This window comes from Cannabis sativa, chromosome 3 (genome assembly GCF_029168945.1).
Source record: "Cannabis sativa cultivar Pink pepper isolate KNU-18-1 chromosome 3, ASM2916894v1, whole genome shotgun sequence".
NCBI lineage: Eukaryota > Viridiplantae > Streptophyta > Magnoliopsida > Rosales > Cannabaceae > Cannabis > Cannabis sativa.
Window position 1 is genome coordinate 77,377,446 of NC_083603.1, and position 11,269 is coordinate 77,388,714.

Here is an 11,269-nt window from a genome sequence, read left to right on the forward strand (position 1 = left end):
GATTCCGATTTCAGTGTGCTTGGTCAACCTGACTGGAACTGAAGCTGAGCGGCGGATTACTGGCACCTAAACCATAAAAATCACAACGCTATAAGTGACACGCTAAATCACTTCCCGGGGACTAAAACTCGAAACTAAAAGTTTCCCTATCGATAAAAAGCATGGCAATACCCCTAAAAACCCAAAAACGAGGAAAACTAGGGTTCTGAAAAATCCCCCAACCGGTAGACCGGTTTCCCAACCGGAATTCCGGTTCTGGGAAATTCAGGACCCCCATCCGGAATTCCGGATGCTCAACCGGAATTCCGGTTCCTCGCAGGCAGCCAACTAAAAATCCCATAACTCGACCAATTCAACCCCAATTGGTCCCAAACTTTCCGCACTGCTCTAAACTACCCCTAGAACAAATCCAAGGCATCAAATTCACCCAGAAAACACATATACAAAATTCACCATTGGAGCTCAAGCTTTGAGTTCCAAACTCAAGCTTGAGCAAATCCACCTAACATGCATCCTAGCCTAGTTAATTCTACTTAACTAAGCATAATAACACCTCTGAAAACATACAAGAACATCCAGCAATTCACAGAAACAAAATATCACATTTCTTTCCAAAATTCATAACTTTTTCACATAAAAACAACAAGCTTGAACAACCTAACTAATATGCTTTCAACACAGCTCAATCAACATCAATAATCATGCTTTGAATCACACAAATTAACCACAAAAACACAGCAGCAAAATCAACTAAAAACTCATGCATGCATCATCATTTTTCATCATATTTTTCAAGAAATTAAAGAAGGAGAGACATGAACCAACCTAGCTTGCAATGGACCTTAAAAGATGATGAATAACCAGCCAAAATCAAAGGAAAAACACCCCCTCCTTGCTGCTCAAAGCTTGGCCGAAAGAGAGAAAGAGAGAGAGTTGGTGTGTGTGATTTTTGGAAATGAACTTCTAATTTTGACTAAGTGTAAAATGTGAGGGAAAGAAGAGTTTTAAGGCATATATCACATTATTTCAGCCAACATTTAATAAAAATAAACATTTAATTTCCAAATAAAAACTCACATAAGACAAAACACTAATGGGGCAAAAAGACCATTTTGCCCCTCCACCATAAAATCACGTAAAACACACTAAAGGGGTATTTTGGGAAATTCTAAATTCCCGGCCACTCCCGACATTCCCAATGTCTAAAACCCGTCCCCAAATACTAACATACTAAGTTGTGATTTCTACTGAGCCAAACACCGAGTTCCAAAATACCGGACACCGGAAATGCGAAATATAAAAACTACTGATGACATAATCATGCATATCTGAATTCCATAAATAACAGTAATAAATTATTTAAATAGCTATAAATAATTTCATAATTAACATAAACAACTGCTAATTTCCAAATTAACTAAGCGGGCTTTACAACTATTCCCCCCTTAAAAGGATTTCGTCCCCGAAATCTAACCTGAATAACTCTGGATATTGAGCTCTCATATCTGACTCTAGCTCCCAGGTGGCTTCCTCCACCTTGCTGTTTCTCCAGAGAACCTTGACCAATGCTATGGTCTTATTCCGAAGGACTTTATCCTTTCTATCCAGGATCTGCACTGGCTGTTCCTCATATGACATGTCTGGCTGAAGCTGAAGACTCTCATAACTGAGTATATGAGAGGGGTCTGAAACGTATTTTCTCAACATTGAGACATGGAATACGTTGTGCACTGCTGATAAGGCTGGAGGCAATGCTAACCGATATGCCACTTGACCTATCTTCTCGAGAATCTCGAAAGGTCCTGTAAATCTAGGGCATAACTTGCCTCTTTTCTCGAAACGTTTAATCCCCTTCATCGGAGATACCCGTAAAAACACATGTTCCCCTACTTGGAACTCAACATCTCTGCGCTTCGGATCTGCGTAACTCTTTTGTCTGCTCTGTGAGGCAAGCATTCTAGCTTTTATCTTTTCTATTGCCTCATTGGTCCGCTGAACTGACTCCGGACCTAGGTATTTCCTCTCCCCTGTCTCATCCCAGTGGATAGGGGATCTACACTTTCTACCGTACAACAGTTCGTAGGGTGCCATCCCTATCGTACTCTGATAACTGTTGTTGTAAGAGAATTCTATCAACGGTAGATATTTACTCCATGAACCCTCAAAGTCCATAACACAGGCTCTCAACATATCCTCCAATATCTGAATTGTCCTTTCGGACTGACCATCTGTCTGAGGATGAAATGCTGTACTGAATTTCAGCTTCGTACCCATTGCCCGTTGCAAACTTTGCCAAAATTTGGAGGTGAATTTCGGATCCCTGTCCGAAACTATAGACTTCGGTACCCCGTGAAGTCTCACTATTTCCCTGACGTACGCCCCGCCAACTGATCCACTGAAAATGTTGTTCTGACCGGCAGAAAATGAGCAGATTTCGTAAATCTGTCCACCACTACCCAGATGGAATCATGCAAACCCGTGGTCCTAGGTAACCCGACCACAAAATCCATCGTAATATCCTCCCATTTCCATTCTGGTAGGGTTAGAGGCTGCAACAACCCTGCTGGTCTCTGATGTTCAGCCTTGATCTGCTGACACGTGAGGCATCTCGATACGAATTCTACCAAATTCTTCTTCATACCGCTCCACCAGAAGTACGGTTTCAAATCTTGGTACATCTTGGTGGTGCCGGGATGCAGAGAATATGGAGTAGAATGAGCCTCCTCAAAGATCTCGTTTCTCAATTCCACACTATACAAAAGCATCCCACTATCTGACACTGAAAAGTCTTTGGCTTGACCAGCCATTACCTCATCTCGGATCTTCACTAACTCCGGATCTGTCATCTGAGCAACCTTTATTCTTTCCAACAGATCAGATTGCAGCGTTAAGTTGTGAAGCTGACCTACCACAAACTCAATGCTGGATCTAACCATATCCTCTGCTAGCTGAGGTGAGATCTGAACCATGCTAGCTACTTGCCCAAGACCCTTTCTGCTCAGGGCGTCGGCCACTACATTGGCTTTTCCGGGATGATAGAGGATCTCGCAATCATAATCCTTCACTAACTCCAACCAACGCCTTTGTCTCATGTTCAAATCTTTCTGAGTAAAGAAATACTTGAGACTTTTATGGTCGGTATAGATCTCGCACTTCTCCCCATAAAGGTAATGCCGCCAAATCTTCAGTGCAAAAACCACTGCGGCCAATTCTAAATCATGAGTCGGGTATCGCTGTTCATAATCCTTTAACTGACGGGAGGCATAAGCGATAACCCGATCGGCTTGCATCAATACGCACCCCAAACCCTGTTTGGATGCGTCACAGTAGACTACAAACTTCTCCTTGTCCGAAGGCAAAGCTAGTACTGGTGCAGTAATCAATCTCTGCTTCAGCTCCTGAAAACTAGCTTCGCATTTATCTGACCAGATAAATCGCTGATTCTTCTTTGTAAGTTCGGTTAGGGGCATTGAAATTTTGGAGAACCCCTCCACGAACCTACGGTAGTACCCAGCTAATCCCAAGAAGCTTCTGATCTCTGTCACTGTCTTCGGTCTCGGCCAATCCCTGACGGATTCGATCTTCCCGGGATCCACCTTGATCCCGTCTTTACTCACAATGTGCCCTAGGAAGGACACCTGAGACAACCAGAACTCACATTTCTTGAACTTGGCGTAAAGTCTATGTTCTCGAAGTCGTTGCAGTACCATCTGAAGATGCAACTCATGCTCCTCTTCTGACTGAGAGTACACGAGGATGTCGTCGATAAACACAATCACACAGATATCGAGGAAATCCTTGAATACTCTATTCATCAGGTCCATGAATGCTGCAGGAGCATTGGTTAGTCCGAATGACATAACCAGAAACTCGTAGTGTCCATACCTAGTGCGGAAAGCCGTCTTTGGAATGTCCTCCTCTCGGATCCTCAACTGATGATAACCCGAACGGAGATCAATCTTAGAAAAGACCGTCTTCCCCTGAAGCTGATCGAACAAGTCATCGATCCTAGGTAGTGGATATTTATTCTTCACCGTCAACTTGTTCAACTCTCTGTAGTCGATGCACATCCTCATAGATCCATCCTTCTTCTTGACGAACAAAACCGGGGCTCCCCAGGGTGACACACTGGGCCGAATGAACCCTATGTCAAGCAACCCTTGGAGCTGAATCTTTAATTCCTTAAGTTCAGCTGGAGCCATCCTATACGGGGCTTTGGAAACCGGATCCACCCCTGGTGCCAAGTCAATCACGAAGTCAATCTCCCGCTGAGGTGGTAACCCTGGAAGTTCTTCGGGAAAAACGTCCAAAAATTCCCGAACCACTCTGATGTCCTCTGGCCGAATGGTGTTTGGCCGAGTGGTGTCCACCACCACGGCCAGAAACCCTAAGCACCCACCGTGCAATAATTCTCTCGCTGACATAGCCGAGATCACCGGGATCCGAGATCCCTGAACCGAACCCACAAACACGAACGGTTCTTCACTTTCCGGTTGGAAGACTACCATCTTCCTCTTACAGTCAATGCTCGCCGAATATTTAGATAGGAAATCCATTCCTAAAATAATATCGAATTCGACTAAGCTCATCTCCATCAGATCAGCGCTTAACTCTCTACCATCTATCCTGATCGGCATAGACCTAATCCACCTATTGGAGATAACCAATTCTCCGCTGTAACAGGGTTCCAAACCCTGATTCATATCTATCATAGGGTCTACCCAACTTACTAAAGACTCTGGCCGCCACATAAGAGTGTGTAGCCCCAGAATCAAACAGCACTGAATAAAGCGAGTTGTTAATAAAAATCTGACCTGTAACAACTGATGGGCTGGCATCTGCATCAGCCTACGTGATAGCGAACACCCTGGCTGGAGTGGGTATCGCTGGAGCTCTCGGTGCCTCTGGCCGGAGCTGGGGACATTCCCTCTTGAAGTGTCCGGGCATGCCACAATGAAAGCATCCCTGCCCCTTGCACTCACCCCGATGATGCCTCTTGCCTAGGGCACTCGGGATAGGAGAATCGGGTCTCAGTACCACCAGGACGACTCCCTCTGTTCTGGTTCCCCCGGAACCTCTTGTTCTGACTCGAGCCGCCGAAAGCAGTGGGTGCCCTCTTCCTCTGATCAATGGCCGAACCACTACTCCCCCTGCTATAGCCTGATGCAGGAGGGGTAGGAGCCCCGCCACCAACCGGAGTACAGACTGAATCTGACATGCACCCCACTGCGCCCTCAGCTCGCAGTGCCTTCTCCACCATCTGAGCATAGGTGGTGCGCCGTCGTCGGTGGTAATCATCGGGTCATGCCCGATCTTGGGATTCAACCCGTCCGGATACTTCTCCTTCCGCCGAAGTCGGTCAAGACAATTCCCGAGGCTAACCTCGCCAACCGATCAAACTGAGTAGTATACTCAGTGACGCTCATGTTCTCCCGCTGGGTCAGGTGAACGAACTCTTTCCTCTTGGCGCTTCTGACCGCCTCATTATAGTATTTCGCGTTGAAGAGTTCTGAAACCTTTCCCGAGTCATGGTGGTGACATCGTGAATCCGAGACACCATGTCCCACCATACCGGGCGTCCTCCCCGGAACCGAAATGTGGCGCACACCACTTTGTCATTACCGTGACACCCATGAAATTCGACTCGGTAATCACCGTCGCCCATCGGCCGCTTTCGATACATCCGGACCTCCCAGAATACCGGAGGTGCTTGCTTCCGAACCGCTCATACAATGGTTCCAATCTATGGGCCGCCACCACTATCTCGGCTCGGGCAGCAGAAGTGTGCCACCGGAACTACGGCACCGTAACCGGCAGGAGCACCCCGTCGTCTCAACCTCTCGAATCTCGAGGTCTTGTTCTTCGATCCGGCTTGCATCTCCGCAAACCGTAACTCCCGCCGGGGCTCCCCGATCGGCCGGGGAGCCCAGGCAGCCCCGTGGCGGGTTTTCATCACTCCGCCACGAGCCCCGCCTCGGGGACCTCTCGCCTCGGCCCCTAGCGGTGGGGGAAACCGAGCTCCCCGTCCCCGATTCGACCCTACGGAGTTGCCCCGACTCCCGGTAGTCCGCCCGGCGTCCATCTAGTTAGAACCGCCCGCGAAACCAAGAGTTGGCATATCGGTGTCGTATTCAAGGCGAGCTTACTAATGCCGCTTAATTTGGAAATTAGAAATGAAACATGCGCCTATTCTACTATCGGTGCTACTAACATGCTTCCTAATGTGCTTTTCTTTTTCATAATTGAATAAAATAAACTACTAAAGCAATAAAGGCTTACCGAACCGTGAACCGAGCTAACTCGCCGATGATGATTGTACATGTCGTGACGATCTTCGGAAGACAACCCGCGGCTACGATACCAAATTGTAACACCCTAACTATCTTAGGCGTATTACGTGATTTTTAAACGTATCGTGCGGCTCGTTGCTAATCAGCGAGGTTTATGGAAAAACGTGATTAATTAAAATTTTGCTTTTTCATTAAACTTATAAACCATTTTACAAAAGTCTCGGGATCCCGATTTATAAAATATTTACAAAAGTTTTAACCGATTAACTTTTACATCAAAATGAAAGTCGTCTAACGACAAGTTACATAAAAATCTCGCCCGTGCCGTCCCGAGGATCGTACGCTCCGTGCCTAACCGCCCCGACATGTACAATCTCATAAGCTCGCTCACGGTCCATCGGCTACAGCCTTGCCTTTACCTACACATGAACATAAACCGTGAGTCGACGTACTCCGCAAGAAAAGCATAATAATAACATACATAACTAATCGCCGTGTCCAACACGATACCGAGTCCCGCTCACCGCCATGTCCAACATGGTACCGAGCTACTACCGCCATGTCCAACATGGTACCGAGTTTTGAACGTTCGGGGGACGGTACTATTGACAAGTATCCTCCCGATCGGTCGAACCGGTCATACTCCGCCGCTGGTCATACTCCGGCTGTACCGACGGGATAGGTCAATAGCACCGAACCACCAACCAAGTGTCGGCTGATCGGCCGAACCGGTCATACTCCGCCGCTGGTCATACTCCACTGTACCGACGTGACAGGTTGGATGGTTCGAAGCCTAAATACATAACTAATGTAATCTAGCAGCTTCCTACATGCACGCTAAACATGTAATCTACATATGCATACCTGTTATACTAATCTTACTTGGATTCCGATTTCGTGTGTGCTGGCCAACCCGACCGGAACCGAAGCCGAGCGGCGGAATACCGGCTCCTAAACCATAAAAATCACAACGCTATAAGTGACACGCTAAATCACTTCCCGGACTAAAACTCGAAACTAAAAGTTTCCCTATCGATAAAAAGCATGGCAATACCCCTAAAAACCCAAAAACGAAGAAAACTAGGGTTCGAAAAATCCCCCAACCAGGTAGACCGGTTGCCCAACCGGAATTCCGGTTCGGGAAATTCAGACCCCCATCCGAACTCGGATGCTCAACCGGAATTCCGGTTCCTCGCAGGCAGCCAACTAAAAATCCCATAACTCGACCAATTCAACCCCAATTGGTCCCAAACTTTCCAGACCTGTTCTAAACTACCCCTAGAACAAATCCAAGGCATCAAATTCACCCAGAAAACACATATACAAAATTCACCATTGGAGCTCAAGCTTTGAGTTCCAAACTCAAGCTTGAGCAAATCCACCTAACATGCATCCTAGCCTAGTTAATTCTACTTAACTAAGCATAATAACACCTCTGAAAACATACAAGAACATCCAGCAATTCACAGAAACAAAATATAACATTTCTTTCCAAAATTCATAACTTTTTCACATAAAAAAAACAAGCTTGAACAACCTAACTAATATGCTTTCAACACAGCTCAATCAACATCAATAATCATGCTTTGAATCACACAAATTAACCACAAAAACACAGCAGCAAAATCAACTAAAAACTCATGCATGCATCATCATTTTTCATCATATTTTTCAAGAAATTAAAGAAGGAGAGACATGAACCAACCTAGCTTGCAATGGACCTTAAAAGATGATGAATAACCAGCCAAAATCAAAGGAAAAACACCCCCTCCTTGCTGCTCAAAGCTTGGCCGAAAGAGAGAAAGAGAGAGAGTTGGTGTGTGTGATTTTTGGAAATGAACTTCTAATTTTGACTAAGTGTAAAATGTGAGGGAAAGAAGAGTTTTAAGGCATATATCACATTATTTCAGCCAACATTTAATAAAAATAAACATTTAATTTCCAAATAAAAACTCACATAAGACAAAACACTAATGGGGCAAAAAGACCATTTTGCCCCTCCACCATAAAATCACATAAAACACACTAAAGGGGTATTTTGGGAAATTCTAAATTCCCGGCCACTCCCGACATTCCCAATGTCTAAAACCCGTCCCCAAATACTAACATACTAAGTTGTGATTTCTACTGAGCCAAACGCCGAGTTCCAAAATACCGGACACCGGAAATGCGAAATATAAAAACTACTGATGACATAATCATGCATATCTGAATTCCATAAATAACAGTAATAAATTATTTAAATAGCTATAAATAATTTCATAATTAACATAAACAACTGCTAATTTCCAAATTAACTAAGCGGGCTTTACATGCCACCTTCTCTAACCAGAATTCACATTTGTTGAATTTGGCATATAGTTGGTTCTCCTTAAGTCGACTTAGAGTCATCCTCAGGTGTTCCTCATGTTCCTCCACGGTTTTGGAGTAGATAAGAATGTCATCAATGAATACAACAACAAACTTATCTAGGTACTCCTTCAACACCCTATTCATCATATCCATGAAGGTTGCTGGGGTGTTCGTTAGTCCAAAAGACATTACTAAGAACTCATAGTGTCCATACCGTGTTCTGAATGCTGTCTTGGGTATGTCTTCCTTCTGGACCTTCAGCTGGTGATACCCAGATCTTAGATCTATCTTTGAGAAAACAGCCGAGCCTTGCAATTGATCAAAGAGATCGTCAATCCTTTGGAAAGGATACTTATTCTTGATGGTCACCTTGTTGAGCTCACGGTAGTCTACGCACATCCTCATACTTCCATCTTTCTTCTTGACAAAGAGTACCGGCGCACCCCAAGGTGAGTAACTCGGTCTAATGAACCCTTTGTCTAAGAGCTCCTGTAGTTGTATTTTAAGCTCTTTTAACTCATTAGGTGCCATTCTGTATGGAGACTTTGAAATTGGATTAGTCCCTGGGGCTAATTCGATGATGAACTCCACCTCTCTGTCTGGAGGTAGTCCCGGTAAATCTTCTGGAAAGACCTCTGGAAATTCACAGACTATGTGCACATTCTCCACATTTAGTTGCATCTCTATTGCTCGATCCACTACGCTGACCAAGAATGCCAGACACCCCGCCTTCATTAGCTGACTAGCTTTTAGGGAAGAGATTAATGGAGTCCCCAAGGCTAGCTTGTCGCCCTTGAAAATAAACCGATCCCCAGCCTTTGTTTCAAAAACGACCAGTTTCTTTCGGCAATTGATTGTCGCACTGTGACTAGATAGCCAATCCATCCCATGTATAACATCATATTCCTTCATTTCCAGCTCTATTAGGTCGCCCATGAGTTCTTTGCATTCGATTATGATAGGTACATCTCGCATTCTTCTTATTGATAATATGGTTTCTCCCGAGGGTAATTCCGTCACAATACCACATCTAAGTAGGTCACATGGCTTATCTATACTATCAATTACCCTAGTAGCTATATAAGAATGAGTAGCTCCAGAATCAAAGAGAACATTACAAGGCAATTCGTAAATAGAAACCTCACCTGAGACAACAGTGTTGCTTGGGGCCGCTTCTCCTCTGGTGAGAGCAAACACTCGAGCAGGAGCAGCTTGGTTCTCCTTCTTTTGTCCCTTTGGGCAATTTTTCTTCAGATGGCCTGGCTGCCCGCAGTTGTAGCACACCCCTGACTTCATCTTACACTCCCCAAGATGTTTCCTATTGCATGTGGGGCAAATTGGGAATTCTACATAGGACCTTTTCACCCAATTGTTGTTATTTTGGACAACTGCTTTCTCCTTTTTATCACGATCATTACCGTGATTTCCCTCGTGTTTTCTCTTATTCTCTTGATTTCATCCATTGTTTCTTTGGGCTTCCCACTTAGCAGCATTCTCCTTCTTTATATCATTTTTGAGTAACTCAGCTTCGAGAGCTTTTTCTAACACCTCAGCATAAACTGTGTTGGTCCCCACCATGATTTTCACATCTTTTTTAATCATGGGGTTCATCCCCTTCAAGAACCTTTTGACCCATAGGGCCTTGGTTGGTACGATCTCTTGTGCAAACTTTGCGAGACGGTCAACTTTCCTAGCATACTCCGTGACAGTGAGATTGTTCTGCCTTAGATTCATAAACTCATCTTCTTTTGCAGCCAGTGTGGCGGCACTGTAGTACTTCCTGTTGAACACATCAACAAAGTCTAACCAGGTCATAGTTGTTATGTTGCGACTCTGTCTTACTACTTCCCACCAGATCCATGCATCCTTTTTAAGTAGGCTGGCAGCACAGGATACTCTTTCCCTATCACTAAGGTCCATGTATTCCAATATGGACTCCACTGAGCGCAACCATTCCTCAGCTTCAAGTGAGTCCGAGCTCCCATTCAATATTGGTGGTTGTTGTTTCCTGAATCGCTCATACACAGGTTCAAAACGTTGTATTAGTTCTGGATTCAATGCAGCTGGTTGAAGAGCTAGGTTTTTAACGGGTCGATTTTGATTCTGGCGTAACTCCTCATTCTGAGCTCGTAGCCTTGCAATTTCTTGAGTTAGCTCCTCAGTATATGAGTGTTTTCTCGGAGTATCTCAGCTTGAGCATTGGGAGGTGCTTGTTGTTGTTCGAGTGCTACTTCATCTACCAGTGCTACCGATGCTCCTTGTCCACCTCCCCTACCGCTTTGGCCTCCACGTCGGCCTCCGCGTCTACCATCAGCTCGGCCTCCGCCCCTTGCGGGTCCTGGAGCTGCATCCACGTGGATGTTTCTATTGTCGTTGATTCGAACTGATCTTCTTGGAGATATTATTTCCTAATGTTCCTTGTTTGTTTCTAAGAATCTCTAAAAGAAGATAAACTTAAATAAGGTATAGGCATTTTTTAAAAAAAAATGCCTATACTTACATAACTAGTTCACAAATAATTTCTATTTATTCAAAGATAAAATAAATAATCACATAAAATAACAAAACATACATTTTTTTTTTATTACTTAAAGAAAATTTCTATGATTTTCTTTTTTTTTCAAGAG